The following is a 21487-nucleotide window of genomic DNA, read 5'->3' as shown; positions in this document are numbered from 1 at the left end:
CGCGGCCGGGTGTCAGCTGACTATCGCAGCTGACATCCGGCACTATGTGCCAGGAGCAGTCATGGACCGCCCCCGGCACATTAACCCCCGGCACACTGCGATCAAACATGATCGCAGTGTTCCGGCGGTATAGTGAAGCATCGCACAGGGAGGGGGCTCCCTGCATGCTTCCCTGAGACCCCCGGAGCAACGCGATGTGATCGGATTGCTCCAAGGGTCTCTTACCTCCTCCTCCCTGCAGCAGGCCCGGATCCAAAATGGCCACGGCATCTGGGTCCTGCAGGGAGGTGGCTTCAAAGCGCCTGCTCAGAGCAGGCGCCAGAAAGCCAGGAGCTATGCATGTCAGATCGCCGATCTGACACAGTGCACAGCAAAGTGTCAGATCAGCGATCTTACACTATAACATGATGCCCCCCCCTGGGGCAATGTTATAGTGTAAAAATATATATTCACATGTGTAAAGAAAAAAATTCCCCCCAAAAAATGCAAAAAATATATATATATTGTTCCTATAAATACATTTCTTTATCTAAATAAAAAAAAACAATAAAAGTACACATATTTAGTATCGCCGCGTCCGTAGCGACCCGACCTATAAAACTGTCCCACTAGTCAACCCCTTCAGTGAACACCGTAAAAAAAAGAAAAACTGAGGCAAAAAACAATGCTTTACTATTATACCGCCAAACAAAAAGTGGAATAACACGCGATCAAAAAGATGGATATAAATAACCATGGTACCGCTGAAAACATCATCTTGTCCCGCAAAAAACGAGCCGCCATACATTGTCATCAAAGAAAAAATAAAGAAGTTATAGTCCTCAGAATATCCTCAAAAATAGTTTTTATCATATAAAATCGCCAAAACATAAAAAAAATATAAATGAGGTATTGCTGTAATCGTACTGACCCGAAGAATAAAACTGCTTTATCCGTTTTACCAAAGGCGGAATGGTATAAACGCCTCCCCCAAAAGAAATTCATGAATAGCTGGTTTTTGGTCATTCTGCCTCACAAAAATCGGAATAAGAAGCGATCAAAAAATGTCACGTGCCCGAAAATGTTACCAATAAAAACGTCAACTCGTCCCACAAAAAACAAGACCTCACATGACTCTGTGGAACAAACTATGGAAAAATTATAGCTCTCAAAATGTGGTAACGCAAAAGATATTTTTTGCAATAATAAGGGTCTTTCAGTGTGTGACGGCTGCCAATAATAAAAATCCGCTAAAAAACCCGCTATAAAAGTAAATGAAACCCCCCTTCATCACCCCCTTAGTTAGCGAAAAATAAAAAAATTAAAAAATGTATTTATTTCCATTTTCCCATTAGGGTTAGGGTTAGGGCTAGGGTTTGGGTTAGGGTTAGGGCTAGGGTTAGGGCTAGGGTTAGGGCTAGGGTTAGGGCTAGGGTTAGGGTTAGGGCTAGGGTTAAGGTTAGAGCTAGGGTTAGGGTTAGGGTTAGGGTTGGAGCTAGGGTTAAGGCTACAGTTAGGGTTGAGGCTAAAGTTAGGGTTAGGGTTGGGGCTAAAGTTAGGGTTAGGGTTTGGATTACATTCACGGTTGGGAATAGGTTTGGGATTAGGGTTAGGGGTGTGTCAGGGTTAGGGGTGTGGTTAGGGTTACCATTGGGATTAGGGTTAGGGATGTGTTTTTGTTTTGGGTTTCAGTTATAATTGGGGGGTTTCCACTGTTTAGGCACATCAGGGGCTCTCCAAACGCGACATGGCGTCTGATCTCAATTCCAGCCAATTCTGCGTTGAAAAAGTAAAACAGTTCTCCTTCCCTTCCGAGCTCTTTCGTGCACCCAAACAGGGGTTTACTCCAACATATGGGGTATCAGCGTACTCAGGACACATTGGACAACTTTTGGGGTCCAATTTCTCCTGTTACCCTATCTACTGTTTAGGTACATTAGGGGCTCTGCAAACACAATGTGACGCCTGCAGACCAATCCATCTGAGTCTGCATTCCAAATGACGCTCCTTCCCTTCCGAGCTCTCCCATGCGCTCACACGGTGGTTCCCCCCACATATGGGGTATCATCGTACTCAGGACAAATTTCACAACAACTTTTGGGGTCTAATTTCAACTGTTACCCTTGGAAAAATACAAAACTGGGGGCTAAAATATAATTTTTGTGGAAAGAAAAGGATTTTTTATTTTCACGGCTCTGCGTTATAAACTGTAGTGAAAAACTTGGGGGTTCAAAGTTCTCACAACACATCTAGATAAGTTCCTTGGGGGGTCTAGTTTCCAATATGGGGTCACTTGTGGGGGGTTTCTACTGTTTAGGTACATTAGGGGCTCTGCAAACGCAATGTGACGCCTGCAGACCAATCCATCTAAGTCTGCATTCCAAATGACGCTCCTTCCCTTCCGAGCTCTGCCATGTGTTCAAACGGTGGTTCCCCCAACATATGGGGTATCAGCGTACTCAAGACAAATTGGACAACAACTTTTGGGGTCTAATTTCAACTGTTACCCTTGGAAAAATACAAAACTGGGGGCTAAAAAATAATTTTTGTGGAAAAAAAAATAATTTTTTAATTTTTATTTTCACGGCTCTGCGTTATGAACTGTAGTGAAACACTTGGGGGTTCAAAGCTCTCACAACACATCTAGATGAGTTCCTTAGGGGGTCTACTTTCCAAAATAGTGTCACTTGGGGGTTTCAATGTTTAGGCACATCAGTGGCTCTCCATACACAACATGGCGTCCCATCTCAATTCCTGTAAATTTTGCATTGAAAAGTCAAACGGCGCTCCTTCCCTTCCGAGCTCTCCCATGCGCCCAAACAGTGGTTTACCCCCACATATGGGGTATCAGCGTACTCAGGACAAATTGTACAGCAACTTTTGGGGTCCAATTTCTTCTCTTACCCTTGGGAAAATAAAAAATTGGGGGCAAAAAAATAATTTTTGTGAAAAAATATGATTTTTTATTTTTACGGCTCTGCATTATAAACTTCTGTGAATCACTTAATGGGTCAAAGTGCTCACCACACATCTAGATAAGTTCCTTAGGGGGTCTACTTTCCAAAATGGTGTCACTTGTGGGGGGTTTTAATGTTTAGGCACATCAGGGGCTCTCCAAACGTAACATGGCGTCTCATCTCAATTCCAGTCAATTTTCCATTGAAAAGTCAAATGGCGCTCCTTCGCTTCCGAGCTCTGCCATGCGCCCAAACAGTGGTTTACCCCCACATATGGGGTATCGGCGTACTCAGGACAAATTGTACAACAACTTTTGGGGTCTATTTTCTCCTGTTACCCTTGGTAAAATAAAACAAATTGGAGCTGAATAATTTTTTTGTGAAAAAAAGTTAAATGTTCATTTTTATTTAAACATTCCAAAAGTTCCTGTGAAACACCTGAAGGGTTAATAAACTTCTTGAATATGGTTTTGAGCACCTTGAGGGGTGCAGTTTTTAGAATGGTGTCACACTTGGTTATTTTCTATCATATAGACCCCTCAACATGACTTCAAATGAGATGTGGTCCCTAAAAAAAAATGGTGTTGTAAAAATGAGAAATTGCTGGTCAACTTTTAACCATTATAACTCCCTAACAAATTGTGCTGATGTAAAGTAGACATGTGGGAAATGTTACTTATTAAGTATTTTGTGTGACATATCTCTGTGATTTAATTGCATAAAAATTCAAATTTGGAAAATTGCGAAATTTTCAAAATTTTCGCCAAATTTCCGTTTTCTTCACAAATAAACGCAAGTAATATCAAAGAAATTTTATCACTATCATGAAGTACAATATGTCATGAGAAAACAATGTCAGAATCTCCGGGATCTGTTGAAGCGTTCCAGAGTTATAACCTCATAAAGGGACAGTGGTCATAATTGTAAAAATTGGCCCAGTCATTAACGTGCTAACCACCCTTGGGGGTAAAGGGGTTAAACTCTAAGTTTATATAAAATCAAATGCAAAATATGACATCAGTCTCAAACTTCTGCGGTTGTCTTATGAAGACTTACTGCATAAGTTGGGATTTCCTAAAATAATAAAGGGCTGAGACCAGCCCACAACCTGGTCAATGTGAGGTCATCACAGGGGGGGGGGGACTCAGAGTCTGATAAAAGATCAAGCTCAATTATGAAATGAGTTTGAGCAAAGAGATACACATAGTGTATGCAGAGACCCCGTTTATGCAACAGCCAATCGAAGTGCTCTCCTTCGGCTAAACTGAATAGTCTCTGTGGTTAGTGTAGTAAGTTAGTAAATTCTCTTGTTAATCCCTTTTATTTTCTGGTTCTGTATATGTTGTATTGTTTGTCCACCTCATAAAATCTGTTGTAAATTTTTCAGAAACATTGCTTCCATTTGGATTAAATATTTAAATATAAAATTTAATAGTGCTATTATTTCTGTTCTATAAACACTCCTCAAAGCCATACGCTACCTTAATCGGCGTCAAATCGGCCGAAAACGGATTGGTGGCAGCGAGTAGTCCGGGTTTATCGTGGAGTTAGCTGTGATCATACGGGGGTATATACACATATTCCATGTGTTGGAATCCGGAGGTGTATATGCCATATCTTCACTGTCAGTTTTCCGATAACCGGCCTAGTAGTGCGAACAACCTGCGGCCTTCTCGTTGATCGTCGGCCAATCGTGTAATTGTCCAGATGATAGAGGGCAGCAGAGAGCTGTTCACTCCAAAGATCACAGTGGGTGGTACGCGTGACCTCACCGGGCTGTGATATTGTGAATTTGTGTGATTAAGAAGTTACTGACAAAGTATTCTTGACAGTTTTCAACAGACGTGTGTTTGTACTCTGACTGTATCCAAGTACTTGATTCCTATGATCTCCTCAGATTTCTGTGAACCCTACACCATACTGGCTGATTCATTCATCCATTGCTATAATCTTCTTGGACTGTTATTAAAGTATGTTAACGTTATCTGCATCTGCTGCTGTAATTTAACTCTAACTGCTGTGAACATCTTAAACTATTATTGAAGTCTGTTTGCATTACTTGCATCTGCTGCTGTTTAATCCATTGACTGCTGAGAACAACTTACCGTAACTGTTATTGGGGTCTGCTTGTATTACCCACATCTTTGTTCCTGCTTCAAATCTGTTTTCCTAGATTTGCCCTACTAGTTCTGTTTCTTCCAGCATGTCCTGCCTTGCCTGCTTGTCTGCCGTCCAGCATAGCCAGTTATCCAAGTCCTCACTGCTCCACGTGCCTCCCTGCCTGCTGTGCCAACACCCTGGGTCCATGTGTCTATTCTGACCTGCGCCTTTGTGAATCCACTTCGTCAGGTGAGCCTAACACTACCTATAATCCAAGAGGTGCTATTATAACCACATACAAAAGCTAACCAATGTAAAAAGGTAAGAAAACAGTAGGTACTGTATATATAAGGAAACAGCACTCAACAACAATATTATGTTCACAAAAGATAACCATATTTTATTTATTTATTGAAAAAGGACAGGCCAAAAATAATTAAAAGCAATTAATATATCCATACAAGGATATCCTGATAATGTGTGCAAAACTGTAAAGCACTGCGGAATATGTTAGCGCTATATAAAAATAAAGATTATTATTATAAGCAACCAAACAACCTCCTCAATTAAATCAGTGGTAATAAAAATATATAGCAGGTCAATAAATTATACAGTACCATGTAATGCCACCTTCTATAACTTCAACCCTATACAACCTTGTACAAGGTGCACCAAATCAGTAAGTAGAATTATTAAGAATTATATCCTGGGAAGTACAAGAGCGTAACACCTAGGCATGCAAGACTAGTAAATAAACAAGTTTCAGAATTTGTCACAGAAAGTGGAGTAAGAGTGAGAACTAGAGTCCACTAGCAAAAAGTGTTTAAGATGTAGGAAAGTAAAAGCCTTAAGTTTGTCACCAATTTGAATTCTTTCTTTAGGGATTCTGTTTGCAAAGTTTAATTTTCTCCAGCATCTTCTCTAAAGACCAAATCGCTGAAACAAAATTTCTTTAGAATTGTCTTATCGGGGTTGTCTGATACATATTATATTAAACACTAGATGGAGGCCCGATGTTATCGCATCGGGAGGGCGGTAATGTCACGATGGGGGCAGGCTTTGCAGCTTTCAGAATCTCTCCCCCCATGTGCTCACACACCTATCCACTCTCTCTTTCCCCATGTGCTGACTTCTCCTGTCTGTGCTCTCTAATTTGACCTGTCTACCCCATGTGCTATCCCCCATCTGCTGTCTCTCTCCTTCCTGTGCTGTGTTCTCCCCTCATATGCTGTCCCATTTGAGCTGTCTCCCCCCTGTGCTCTCTCTCTCACCCCTGTGCGCTTTCTCTCTCCCCATCTGCTGTCTTCTCCTCTCATGTCCTCTCTTCTTTGACCTGTGTACACCATGTGCTCTCCCCCTTGTCTGCTCTTTCTCTCTCCACCACTGTGCTGTCTTCTTCCCTCATGTCACGTCGCACATCTGCCGCGGAATTCGCGCAGGAACAGTAAATCAGACCACCACCATCTTTGTGCAGACAGATAATGGCGGTCACGTTAAAACTGCGCATGTGCTCCTCCTGTACAAAGATGGTGGTGGTCAGTGAATCATTCGGCTGATCCCGGCGGCGTGTTCGCGACGGTGTTCTGCTATGCTCCGCTGGTGGTACCGCACAAGAGGCTGCGTACGGCGTATACAGTGTGTGTGTGTGTGTGGTGCATACGGTGTATACAGTGTGTGTGTGTATGTGGTGCGTACGGCATATATAGTGTGTATGTGGTGCGTACAGCGTATACAGTGTGTGTGTGTGTGTGTGTGTGTGTGTATGTGTGTGGTCCGACGGTGTTCCGCTGGTGGTACTGCGCAAGTGGCTGGTACCACCAGCAGTTTCCATATTGAGACACCCATCACTTGGGTGTCAAAATATGGAAGTTGGTGAACGTCCGCCGCTTGGAATTCTGGGATCCGGACAAATCTGGATGGAACAGGATGTGAAGACATTACAAGGTAAGTATATATTAAGATGGACTCACGGGGAAGGGATCTAGAAACAGGAAGAAAGATTCTTACCTACTGAACCCCCGACTATCACCTACAAACTGCATTCACCACCAGTATCCTCATTTCCTGTTCCAGCAGAGGGCGTCACGTGACTGCTGCAGCCAACTGATTTCTTATGATTTCAATATAAAAATTCTTATTGGACAACTTCATTAACCCCTTAGTGACCAAGCTTATTTTGAACTTAGTGACTGTGCCAAATTTTAGAAATCTGACCAGTGTCACTTTATGTAGTAATCACTCTGGAACGCTTTAACGGATCCCACTGATTCTGACATTTTCTTTTTGAGACACATTGTACTTTATGTTAGTGATAAAATTTGTTCGATATGACTTGCGTTTTTTGTAAAAATATCGCAATTTTGGAGAATTTAAAAAAAAAAAAATCACAATTTTCAAACTTTCAATCTTTATATCCTTAAACCAGTTATTCATGCTGTACAAAATAATTAATGAATAATATTTCCCATATGGCAGCTTTACATCTGCATCAATTCTCAAATGTCATTTTATTTTGTTAGGATGTTAGAGGAGTTAATAGTTTAGAAGCAATTTCTCATTTTTCAACAATTTTACAAAATATATTTCTTTAGGGACGTATTCAGATTTCATTGGACTTTGAGAGGCCTATAAATTGGAAACTACCCAAAAGTGCTACCATTTTAAAAATCATAACCCTAAAATACTGCAAAAATTTTGTCAGGAACTTCTTAAACGCTTCAGGTGCCACACAGGAATTAATGCAAAGTGCAATGAAAAAAAAAACATTTAAATTTTACCTGTAAAATGTTGCTGTAGCCCCATTTTTTCACTTTTGCATGAGGTATCACCTAAAAGTAAACCCCACAGAGTTTGTTATCCACTTTCTTTTGAGAGCAGCGATACCCCACATGTAGTCTAAAAGTTCTGTTTGGAGAATCAGCAGGGCTCAGAATGGAAGGAACAATACTTGAATTTTGGAATACAAACTTGGCTGAAAAAGATGGTGGGCACCATGTCACATTTGCAGAACCCCTAAGGTACCTAAACATCAGAAGCTTCCAAATTTGACCCCATTTTGAAAACTAGACACTTCAAGGATTTTACATAGGGGTATAGTGAGCATTTTTAACCCACAGGTACTGCACAGAATTTGATAACATTAGGTCGAAATATTGAATATGTCATCATGTTGTCGTCATTTTTTTTACTTTTGAAAAAACTCTGACCCTAAGCCGAACCCTAAGTCTAAATCTAACAGCAAAGAATGAAAGAAATATAAAATAAAAAAAGTATAATCATCATGTTTTTGTAACTTTTGAAAATTCCCTAAGCCTAACCCTAATGTCAAAGAATTAAAGAAATAAAAATAATAAAATAAAAAACATTTAATCTGACTAGAGAGATGACATGGGGGAAGGTGTTACGGACCTGGTGGTTAGGAGCACCCGAAGTGACCTGATGGTTAAAACAGAAAACCTGGGACAAGCTCTGAGGAGGTGGTAACTCCACTGACCGCAATCCCTAATCCTATCACACACACTAGAAATAGCCGTGGAGCGTATCTAACTCTCCCTAGACGCCTCTTCACAGCCTAAGAGCTAACTACCCCTAAAGATAGAAATAGCAGCCTACCTTGCCTCAGAGAAATTCCCCAAAGTAAAGGTAGCCCCCCACAAATATTAACTGTGAGTTAAGAGGGAAGTGACAAACACAGGAATGAAACAGATTTTAGCAAAGGAGGCCGAATCTTCGCTAGATAGACAGAGGATAGGAAAGGGATCTATGCGGTCAGTATTAAAAACTACAAAAACCACGCAGAGTGTGCAAAAAGACCTCCACACCGACTCACGGTGTGGAGGTGCAGCTCTGCACCCCCAGAGCTTCCAGCTAGCAAGGAAATATCATAAGAGCAGGCTGGACTAGAAACATAGCATGTACTGAAAAATATATTCAAAAACCGATGAACAGCAAATGACTAGCAAGGACTTAGCTTCTGCTGGAGTAGACAGGTCATCTGAGAAATCCAAGAGAGATCTGAACCAGTACTGAGACATTGACAGCTGGCATGAACTAACGACCTGGGCAGAGTTAAATAGGGAAGCAAGCAGAAGCAATAAACGAGGGCAGCTGAGAAAGCCAACCTCAAAAATCAGCAGTTCCACTCAAAGCCACCAGAGGGTGTCCAAGGACAGAACTCACCAAAGTACCATTCACGACCACAGGAGGGAGCCCGAGAACGGAATTCACAACAGGAAGGTGATCAAGGGGGTGCATGGCTCTACCTTATAAACTTTTATGATGCACCTGGGAGTTCAAAGTGTTCTCCACACATCTAAATAAGTTCATTCAAGGGTGTTGTTTTCAAAATGGGGTCACTTGTGGGGGGTTTCCACTGTTTAGGCACATCAAGGGCTCTCCAAATGCGACATGGCGTTCGATAATGATTGCGCCTAATTTTGCATTCCAAAAGTCAACTAGAGCTCCTTCCCTTCTGAGCCTTTCCCTGCTCCCAAAACAATAGTTTTCCTCCACATATCAGGTATCAGCATACTTAGGAGAATTTGCACAACAAATTGCATAGTGATTTTATCCTTCTACCCTTGTGAAAAAATTGGGCTAAAGGAACATTTTTGTGGGAAAAATTAGATTATTTTTATTTTCATGCCTCTACGTTATAAACTTCTGTGAAGCACCTGGAGGTTCAAGGTGCTCTCCACACATCTATATACATGCCTTAAGGGGTCTAGTTTCCATAATGGGGTCATTAGTGTGGTGTTTCCACTGTTTAAGCACATCAGGGGCTCTCCAAATGCGACATGGTGTCTGCTCCTGATTCCAGCCATTTTTGCGTTCAAAAAGTCAACCGGTGCTCCTTCCATTACAAGCTCTTCCATGCGCCCCAAACAGTAGTTTTCCCTCATATATTAGGTATCTGCATACTCAGGAGAAATTGCACAACAAATTTTGGGGTCGATTTTCTCCTGTTACACTTGTGAAAGTGACAAATTTGGAGCTAAAGGAAAAATTTTTGGAAAAAAAACTAAAATGTTCATTTTTTCCTGTGAAGCACTTGGGTTAATAAACTTCTTGAATTTGGATTTGAGGCATTGTTTTTAGAATGATGTCACTTTTGGGTATTTTCTGTTATATAGGCCTACCAAAGTCACTTCAAATGTGATATAGTCCCTAAAAAAATGGATTTGTACATTTTTTTGTAAAAATTAAAAATTGCTGTTCAACTTTTAACCCTTCTGTCTGTTTTATTTATTACATATTTTTGCGAGGTATAACAAAAGTTTCTAATTTTTTGTCAAATTTTCAATATTTTCATAAATGAACACCCCTCATCTTGACCAATGTTTATTACTAGGATAAAGTACAATGTGTAATGAGAAAACAGTCTCAGAATCACTGGGATATATTAAAGGGTTTGAGCGTTATAACCTCATAAAATGACACTGGTCAGAATTGAAAAAATTGTCCCGGTCAGGAAAATTCATTTTTTGTCATTACCTTGACGAGCAAAAGGGTAACAATTAGTGATGGACGAGCACAAATATGCTTGGTTGCTCATTACTCGAATTGAGCAAATCATAATGCTTGGATGCTCGCTTCGAATAACGAGCATAAAGGAAGTCATTGGGAAACACCAGCATTTTTCCAGCAGACCCTACCAAGAGGTCTGGGAGGGGGCACTGGAAAATCGCTGAAATGGATGGAAATACCGCTGAAATGGATGGGAACAGCATGGGAAAGACCCCTGGATGCAACTGACTCACAGTTCACTGCTGGGAACAATGTTGTCATTGTATAATGCCACTTTTACAAACTGTTAAAAAACATGTTATAACATAATTCTATAATGAAAAATAAAAAAAGAGAAAAGAAATGCCATCTCACAATGCATTTCCCTGTCATTTTTAGCAATAAATACATCATTAAAAAAATGAAGTAGGGTCCTTCCTATTTTTAATGACCAGCTAAGGCAAAGCAGACATCTGCGGGCTGATGTTATCAGACTGGTAAGATCCATGGTTATTGTCCCTTTACCAGCCTAAAAATTCCAGCTCGCAGCCACCCAGAACTGGCACATCACATTAGATGCACAATTTCTGGCGCCCTGCATCAGCTCTTCCTAAGTACCCTGGTGTAGTGGAAATTAGGGTAATGGGATTAGAGGTTGATGTCAGCAGCTGGTGCTGACACCAAGCCCTAGGGTTAGTAATGGAGAAGTGTCAGTCATACACCCAGATTACTAACCTTATAAGTAAAAATCAGTAAACAAACACACAGAAAAGTCCTTTATTTTAACAAACAAGAAACAGGCCCCCATTAGCTGCACTAATTCTGGTGCCCTGTCTCAGACTTGGTGCGGTGGTAAGCAGGATAGTGGGATGTGGGGTTGATGACAGCTGTGATATGTCAAAAATCACAGCTGGCATGAACCCCTGGGGTTAGTAATGGAGAGGTGTCTACTACTACTACAGCTATTCTACCTGGTCACATGGACTGCCAGACTGCACTCTGCAGGACCCAGTGACTGTAAGAACTGGAAACCTTAAGGCAATCTTTAAGGGAGACTTTAAGGTTACTGGAGTTTTCAGCTGCTGGGTCACCAGGAGGCTGTGGACTAAGGTAACCTTAAGTTCACCACCAAAGGATCTCCCTGCAGCTTTGAGGTCTGAAAACCTTAAGGGGGCCTTTGAGGGAGACTTTAAGACTACTGGAGTTCCCAGCTGCAGGGACACCAGAGGATGTGAACTCCAGTCATTTCAAAGTCTGCCGGCTGTGTGCCCTGATTGTGTTTTTACTGCCGTTTTTTACCTGCTTTTCTGTACAGCAATGAATGCTCTTTAAAGCTATTTGAAAAAAATAGGATAAAAGGCTTTGTTAAAGAGATAGATAGAGGGATAGATAGATAGATAGATAGATAGAATAAATTACTTGAGGTCTCCACTATTTTTAATAACCAGCTAAAGCATAGCATACAGCTGGGGGCTGATATTATAAAGCTGTTAACCCCTTCATGACCCAGCCTATTTTGGCCTTAATGACCTGGCCGTTTTTTGCAATTCTGACCAGTGTCCCTTTATGAGGTAATAACTCAGGAACTCTTCAACGGATCCTAGCGATTCTGAGATTGTTTTTTCATGACATATTGGGCTTCATGTTAGTGGTAAATTTAGGTCGATAATTTCTGAGTTTATTTGTGAAAAAAAACGGAAATTTGGCGAAAATTTTGAAAATTTCGCAATTTTCACATTTTGAATTTTTATTCTGTTAAACCAGTTATGTGACACAAAATAGTTAATAAATAACATTTCCCACATGTCTACTTTACATCAGCACAATTTTGGAAACAAATTTTTTTTTTGCTAGGAAGTTATAAGGGTTAAAATTTGACCAGTGATTTCTCATTTTTACAACAAAATTTACAAAACCATTTTTTTTAGGGACCACCTCACATTTGAAGTCATTTTGAGGGTTCTATATGGCTGAAAATACCCAAAAGTGACACCATTCTAAAAACTGCTCCCCTCAAGGTGCTCAAAACCACATTCAAGAAGTTTATTAACCCTTCAGGTGTTTCACAGCAGCAGAAGCAACATAGAAGTAAAAAATGAACATTTAACTTTTTAGTCACAAAAATGATCTTTTAGCAACAATTGTTTTATTTTCCCAAGGGTAAAAGGAGAAACTGGACCACGAACGTTGTTGTCCAATTTGTCCTGAGTACGCTGATACCTCATATGTGGGGGTAAACCACTGTTTGGGCGCACGGGAGGGCTCGGAAGGGAAGGAGCGCCATTTGACTTTTTCAATGAAAAATTGGCTCCAATCTTTAGCGGACACCATGTCGCATTTGGAGAGCCCCCGTGTGCCTAAACATTGGAGCTCCCCCACAAGTGACCCCATTTTGGAAACTAGACCCCCCAAGAAACTTATCTAGAAGCATAGTGAGCACTTTAAACCCCCAGGTGCTTCACAAATTGATCCGTAAAAATGAAAAAGTACTTTTTTTTCACAAAAAAATTATTTTAGCCTCAATTTTTTCATTTTCACATGGGCAACAGGATAAAATGGATCCTAAAATTTGTTGGACAATTTCTCCTGAGTACACCGATACCTCACATGTGGGGGTAAACCACTGTTTGGGCACATGGTAAGGCTCGGAAGGGAAGGAGCGCCATTTGACTTTTTGAATGAAAAATTATCTCCATCGCTAGCGGACACCATGTCACGTTTGTAGAGCCCCTGTGTGCCTAAACATTGGAGCTACCCCACAAGTGACCACATTTTGGAAACTAGATCCCCCAAGGAACTTATCTAGAAGCATAGTGAGCACTTTAAACCCTCAGGTGCTTCACAAATTGATCCGTAAAAATGAAAAAGTACTTTTTTTTCATACAAAATTTCTTTTAGCCTCAATTTTTTCATTTTCACATGGGCAACAGGATAAAATGGATCCTAAAATGTGTTGGGCAATTTCTCCTGAGTACGCCGATACCTCATATGTGGGGGTAAACCACTGTTTGGGTGCACGGCAAGGCTCGGAAGGGGAGGCGCGCCATTTGACTTTTTGAATGGAAAATTAGCTCCAATCGTTAGCGGACACCATGTCGTGTTTGGAGAGCCCCTGTGTGCCTAAACATTGGAGCTCCCCTACAAGTGACCCCATTTTGGAAACTAGACCCCCCAAGGAACTTATCTAGATGCATAGTGAGCACTTAAAACCCCCAGGTGCTTCACAGAAGTTTATAACGCAGAGCCGCGAAAATAAAAAATAATTTTTCTTTCCTCAAAAATGATTTTTAGCCCGGAATTTTTTATTTTCCCAAGGGTAATAGGAGAAATTGGACCCCAAATGTTGTTGTCCAGTTTGTCCTGAGTACGATGATACCCCATATGTGGGGGTAAACCACTGTTTGGGCACACGGCATGGCTTGGAAGGGAAGGCACGTCATTTGGCTTTTTGAATGGAAAATTAGCTCCAATCATTAGCGGACACCATGTCGTGTTTGCAGAGCCCCTGTGTGCCTAAACATTGGAGCTCCCCCACAAGTGACACCATTTTGGAAACTAGACCTCCCAAGGAACTAAGCTAGATGTGTGGTGAGCACTTTGATCCCCCAAGTGCTTCACAGAAGTTTATAACGCAGAGCCATGAAAATAAAAAATAATTTTTCTTTTCTCAAAAATGATTTTTTAGCCCACAATTTTTTATTTTCCCAAGGGTAACAGGAGAAATTGGACCGCAAAAGTTGTTGTCCAGTTTCTCCTGAGTACACTGATACCCCATATGTGGGGGTAAACCACTGTTTGGGCACATGACGGGGCTCGGAAGGGAAGTAGTGACGTTTTGGAATGCAGACTTTGATGGAATGGTCTGCGGGCATCATGTTACGTTTGCAGAGCCCCTGATGTGCCTAAACAGTAGAAACCCCCACAAGTGACCCCATTTTGGAGTCTAGACCCCCAAAGGAACTTATCTAGATGTGTGGTGAGCACGTTCAACCCCCAAGTGCTTCACAGAAGTTTACAACACAGAGCCGTGAAAATAAAAAATCATTTTTCTTTCCTCAAAAAAAGATGTTTTAGCAAGCAATTTTTTATTTTCACAAGGGTAACAGGAGAAATTGGACCCCAATATTTGTTTCCCAGTTTGTTTTGAGTATGCTGGTACCCCATATGTGGGGGTAAACCACTGTTTGGGCCTACGTCAGGGCTCGGAAGGGAAGTAGTGACATTTGAAATGCAGACTTTGATGGAATGGTCTGCGGGTGTCACGTTGCATTTGCAGAGCCCCTGACGTGCCTAAACAGTAGAAACACCCCACAAGTGACCCCATTTTGGAAACTAGACCCCCCAAGGAACTTATCTAGATGTGTGGTGAGCACTTTCTACCCCCAAGTGCTTCACAGAAGTTTATAACGCAGAGCCGTGAAAATAAAAAATAATTGTTCTTTCCTCAAAAATTATGTTTTAGCAAGTAATTTTTTATTTTTGCAAGGGTAACAGGAGAAATTGGACCCCAACAGTTGTTGCCCAGTTTGTCCTGAGTACGCTGGTACCCCATATGTGGGGGTAAACCACTGTTTGGGCGCACGTCGGGGCTTGGAAGGGAGGGAGCACCATTTGACTTTTTGAACGCAAGATTGGCTGGAATCAATGGTGGCGACATGTTGCATTTGGAGACCCCTGATGTGCCTAAACAGTGGAAACCCCTCAATTCTAACTTCAACACTAACCCCAACACACCCCTAACCCTAATCCCAACTGTAGCCATAACCCTAATCACAACCCTAACCCCAACACACACCTAACCACAACCCTAACCCCAACAAACCCGTAACCCTAATCCCAACCCTAACCCTAATCCTAACCCTAATCCCAACCCTAACCCTAATCCCAACCCTAACCATAACTGTAACCCCAACACACCCCTAACCCTATCCGTAACCCTAACCACAAGCCTAATCTTAACCCTATTTCCAACCCTAGCCCTAATTCCAACCCTAACCCTAAGGCTATGTGCCCACGTTGCGGATTCGTGTGAGATTTTTCCGCACGATTTTTGAAAAATCTGCAGGTAAAAGGCACTGCGTTTTACCTGCGGATTTACAGCGGATTTCCAGTGTTTTTTTGTGCGGATTTCACCTGCGGATTCCTATTTAGGTACAGGTGTAAAACACTGCAGAATCCGCACAAAGAATTGACATGCTGCGGAAAATACAACGCAGCGTTTCCGCACGGAATTTTCCGCACCATGGGCACAGCGGATTTGGTTTTCCATAGGTGTACATGGTACTGTAAACCTGATGGAAAACTGCTATGAATTCGCAGCGGCCAATCCGCTGCGGATCCGCGGCCAATCCGCTGCAGATCCGCGGCCAATCCACTGCGGATCTGCACCCAAATCCGCACTGTGTGCACATGCCCTAACCCTACCCCTAACCCTACCCCTAACCCTAACCCTACCCCTAACCCTACCCCTACCCCTAACCCTACCCCTAACCCTTACCCTAACCCTACCCCTAGTTCTAACCCTAGTTCTAACCCTAACCCTAGTGGAAAAAGAAAAAAAAAAATTCTTTTTTTTTATTATTGTCCCTACCTTTGGGGGTGATAAAGGGGGGGTCATTTACTATTTCTTTTATTTTGATCACTGTGATAGGTTTTATCAGTGATCAAACTATACCTGGAACGAATCTGCCGGCCGGCAGATTCGGCGGGCGCACTGCGCATGCGCCCGCCATTTTGGAAGATGGCGGCGCCCATGGAGAAGACGGATGGACACCGGGAGCCTCGGTAAGTATAAGGGGGTGGAGATCGGGGTACGGGGGGGGCGTCGAAGCACAGGGGGGTGGCATAGGAGCACGGGGGGAGCGGACAGGAGGACGGGGGAGCGGAGCACAAGACGGAGGGGAGCGGACCACAGATCGGTGGCTTGGGGGGGCGATCGGTGGGGTGGGGGGGTCACATCAGTGTTTCCAGCCATGGCCGATGATATTGCAGCATCGGCCATGGCTGGATTGTAATATTTCACCAGTTTTTTAGGTGAAATATTACAAATCGCTCTGATTGGCAGTTTCACTTTCAACAGCCAATCAGAGCGATCGTAGCCACGGGGGGGTGAAGCCACCCCCCCCTGGGCTGATGTACCACTCCCCCTGTCCCTGCAGATCGGGTGAAATTGGAGTTAACCCTTTCACCCGATCTGCAGGGATGCGATCATTCCATGACGCCACATAGGCGTCATGGGTCAGATTGGCACAGGTTTTCATGACGCCTACGTGGTGTCATGGGTCGGGAAGGGGTTAAGGGCCATGGTCACTTGCCCCTTCCCAGACTAAAAATACCAGCCCTCATCCACACCAGAACTGGCGCATCACATTAGATGCACCAATTCTGGTGCCCTGTCTCAGCTCTTACCGATTGCCATGGTGTGGTCGCAATCAGGGTAATGGGATTAATGATGGTAATGGGATGGTTAGTAATGGTGTTGAAGTCAGCAGCTAGTGCTATCACTGAGCCCTGGGGTTAGTAATGGAGAGGTGTCAGCCAAACACCCCCATTACTAACTCTGTAAATAAAAATCAATAAACCCACCGGCACAGAAAAGTCCTTTACTTTAATAAAAGAAACCCAGACATCTTCTTTCACCAATTTATTTCCCCAAAAAATCTCACGCCAGTTCATTGTAGTCTAAAGGATCCCACATCGATGTCCCACGACGAGCCCTGTCCAAAATTCCAGCTTATGGAGCCCCAAATGGAGTAGGATTTCGCAGTGCTCTGCTATAGCCGGCAGTGTCTGTGACCGATGATGACGTCAGTAAGCTAACAGAGTGTCTTCAGCGTGCTCGAAAAATATGTTCGAGTCCACATGGCTGCATGTCTCATGGCTGTTCGACAGCCGGAATACATGCAGGGATTGCCTGTTTGTTAGGTAACGTGTGATGCATGGTGCTTGATGGATGTCTGTGATTTTACTATTACAAAGCATACGCTCCACCGCAACTGCCATGGCTGTTGTGCCAGAACTGATAAACATTGTGATGAGCAGACTTGCTGACTCCGATATTTTGCCTGGACGTCCACCTGTTTGCTTTTGGATGGATGGATGAACTTCATTTGTATTCTTCCATCTGCCATATAATTCACATGATGCAGTTTGACAATTTTTGTGTGGCCAAGAGACTGCTATCGATGAGCTGGTTGATGCTGTTTCTCTTTTCTTGGGAAGACTTCTTCATGGCTGCTCCTCGATTTGAACCAGTGACTTTTTGCTTTGGGAATCAACCTAATAACACACTGAGCTATTAGGAAATGTGAGAACAGGTTGTATTTTGTAGTATTAAAGAAGAAAAAGAATTTTCCACCAAAAGCAAAATATTAACAATGCAGTGACATGACAAGAATCTGCATAACTAATCATATACCAAATAGTTGCAAGTCAAATTTTTGTATGAGATAATCAAGATGATTGTCTAAAAAATGATTGTAATGAATGTCACGCTTGAAGCAGTAGTTGTGGGTGAGATATGGAGCCTGAAAGTCAAGTTATTAACAGTTAACATTTGCTCATCAGAGTAACTGATGCATAATCAGGAAGTATTTCTATTATGCTGAGTTTCACTCCATACTTGAATATCTTATAGATTGGGTGACCTCCTTACTATTATGCTTGGACATTTTTTTTCCTTTATAATAACGTAAAGGGGTACTCCAGGGAGATTAGAAAAAAAGTACTCTCCCGGACATACCTTTATGACCTATAAAGATAATAGCCATAGTGTTATTTCTAATCCTGACAGTACCTGCAATTTGCTGTGAGGGTGGATCTACACCTCAATGCTCCCCTTCATTCTGGAAAGTTATGTCATAGATCAGGGGGTGTGACCTTCTCCTGACTTCTAGTAACATCCCTCCCTAATAACATCTGTTTGGTTGCAGTCTGAGATCAGGGTGTGTGGCCAGCACCTGCCAAACTGCTGTAACTGTATGGCTACGTTCACATTTGCGTTGTACGACGCAGCGTCGGCGACGCAACGCACAACGCAAACAAAAACGCAGCAAAACACACGCTAAAACGCTGCGTTTTGCGACGCATGCGTCCTTTTTGGCTGAAAGTTGGACGCAAAAAAAATGCAACTTGCTGCGTCCTGTGCGCCCTGACGCGTGCGCCGCAAAAAACGCATGTGTCAAAAAACGCATCACAACGCATGTCCATGCGCCCCCATGTTAAATATAGGGGCGCATGACGCATGCGGCGCCCGACGCTGCGTCGCACAACGCTAATGTGAACGTAGCCTATCTGAGCTCTGCCTGCCCTCCCCTTTCCACTCAGGATCCATGCCTGCTAGTTTCACAACTTCTTTATTACAGTTATTACTCCCTCCATGCACTTGGACATGTCATAATGAAGCAGCAAATACAATACAGGCTGCTATCAACTACAGAACAAGCCATGATAGCAGGGGCGTAACTCCCGAGGTCGCAAGGGTCACAGCTGCAACAGCGTTGGGTCGCCCCATTTTGTCAACCAACTGTGCTAAAGCTGACAGCTGGGGGCTGGTATTCTCAGGCTGGTAAGGGGCCATGGATTTTGCCCCCCCAGCCTAAAAACAGCAGCTTGCAGCTGCCCAGAAAAGGCACATCTATTAGATGCGCCAATTCTGGCGCTTTGCCCAGCTCTTTCCACTTGCCCTGTAGCGGTGACAAGTGGGGTTCATATTTGTGGGGTTGACGTCACCTTTGTATTGTCCGGTGACATCAAGCCCACAGCTTAGCAATGGAGAGACATCTATAAGACACCTATCTAATACTAGTCCTACAGTTGTATGGTAAATAAAGACAGAGCAATAATAAAGTCCTTCATTTGAAATAAAGCTAAACACAGTTTTCCATCAGCTGACATCAGTGACAGGAGGTAAACTTTATACCTTCGATCACAGCTGAGCGCTCCTGCTGTCATTTGACAGAGTAGGAACCGCGGCTCTCTGGCCGGCGGGGATGATTTCCCTGCCATTCAGAAGCAGTGTTTGCTGCGCTGCCATGCACATGACAGCGCAACAAACACCTTGGTGAAGTCCGTGTTCGGTGTCTGTGCCCAAACAGTAGGTGTTCGGTACGGATGCCGAACTTTACTATTTGGGTTAGTCCATGTCTAACTACAAGCAACAATGTTGCTGGGCTCTGCCTCCCCCTGCCAGTGTGTGTGATGATGTCTCCAGTGTGTGACCAGCAGTAGCCAGCAGGTGAGGGGTGGGACCCCATTTGAAATATCGCACTGGGGCCCATAACATTGTAGTTACGCCATTGCATGATAGTATACAGTGTACTTAGTAAATATAGGTAAACTGACTGAACAGCAATATAATGTGAACTGGTGCATAACCAAAAAAGACATAGCAAATAGATCAATGGCTGCACTCAACTGTACTAAAGCAAGGGAATGTGCGATACATGAAATATGAATAGCATAATGGCTTGTGAAATCTATGAAAAAACACGAGATGCTTAGCACAAGATTTGGCCAAAAAATATGAGCCCACCCACAAAACGTCAAGGTAATCTCAGATCGGATGGGTCCCTGACCTGTATACAGTGTACTGTCATGTGTCATGCAATGAGCAGAGAAAAAGTCGAAGAAATGGCACATTTGTTGGCATAAGTGCTATGTGTAGGTGCACATTCATACTGTGGCCAATAACAAATAAAACCTAAGTTAAAAACAATGAACAGATACTCTGCAGTAATTAAATAAATAGAAATAGTACATTTAAATAATAGAGTACTTAGTTACATAGTTACATAGTTACATAGTTATTAAGGTTGAAAGAAGACTGTAAGTCCATCTAGTTCAACCCATAGCCTAACCTAACATGCCCTAACATGTTGATCCAGGGGAAGGCAAAAAAAACCCATGTGGCAAAGAGTAAAGGCCCCGTCTCACATAGCGAGATCGCTGCTGAGTCACAAGTTTTGTGACGCAACAGCGACCTCAGTAGCGATCTCGCTATGTGTGACACGTACCAGCGACCAGGCCCCTGCTGCGAGATCGCTGGTCGTGTCAGAATGGCCTGGACCTTTTTTTGGTCGTTGAGGTCCCGCTGACATCGCTGAATCGGTGTGTGTGACACCGATCCACCGATGTCTTCACTGGTAACCAGGGTAAACATCGGGTTACTAAGCGCAGGGCCGCGCTTAGTAACCCGATGTTTACCCTGGTTACCAGCGTAAATGTAAAAAAAAACAAACAGTACATACTCGCCTTCTGATGTCCGTCAGGTCCCTTGGCGTCTGCTTCCTGCTCTGACTGAGCCGCCGTAAAGTGAGAGCACAGCAGTGACGTCACCACTGCGCTCTGCTCTCACTGTACGGCGGCTCAGTCAGAGCAGGTAGCAGATGCCAAGGGACCTGACGGGCAACAGATGGTGAGTATGTAGTGTTTTTTTTTTTTTTACATTTACGCTGGTAACCAGGGTAAACATCGGGTTACTAAGCGCGGCTCTGCGCTTAGTAACCCGATGTTTACCCTGGTTACCCGGGTGCTGCAGGGGGACTTCGGCATCGTTGAAGACAGTTTCAACGATGCCGAAGTCGTTCCCCTGATCGTTGGTCGCTGGAGAGAGCGGTCTGTGTGACAGCTCCCCAGCGACCACACAGCGACCACACAGCGACGCTGCAGCGATCAGCATCGTTGTCTGTATCGCTGCAGCGTCGCTGTGTGAGACGGGGCCTTAACTCCACCATGGGGAAAAAAATTCCTTCCCGACTCCACATACGGCAATCAGACTAGTTCCCTGGATCAACGCCTTATCAAGGAATCTAGTGTATATACCCTGTAACATTATACTTTTCCAGAAAGGTATCCAGTCCCCTCTTAAATTTAATTAATGAATCACTCATTACAACATCATACGGCAGAGAGTTCCATAGTCTCACTGCTCTTACAGTAAAGAATCC

Source organism: Ranitomeya variabilis, chromosome 5 (genome assembly GCF_051348905.1).
Source record: "Ranitomeya variabilis isolate aRanVar5 chromosome 5, aRanVar5.hap1, whole genome shotgun sequence".
In the NCBI taxonomy this organism is placed as follows: Eukaryota; Metazoa; Chordata; class Amphibia; order Anura; family Dendrobatidae; genus Ranitomeya; species Ranitomeya variabilis.
Note: the sequence above shows the minus strand (reverse complement) of the source record.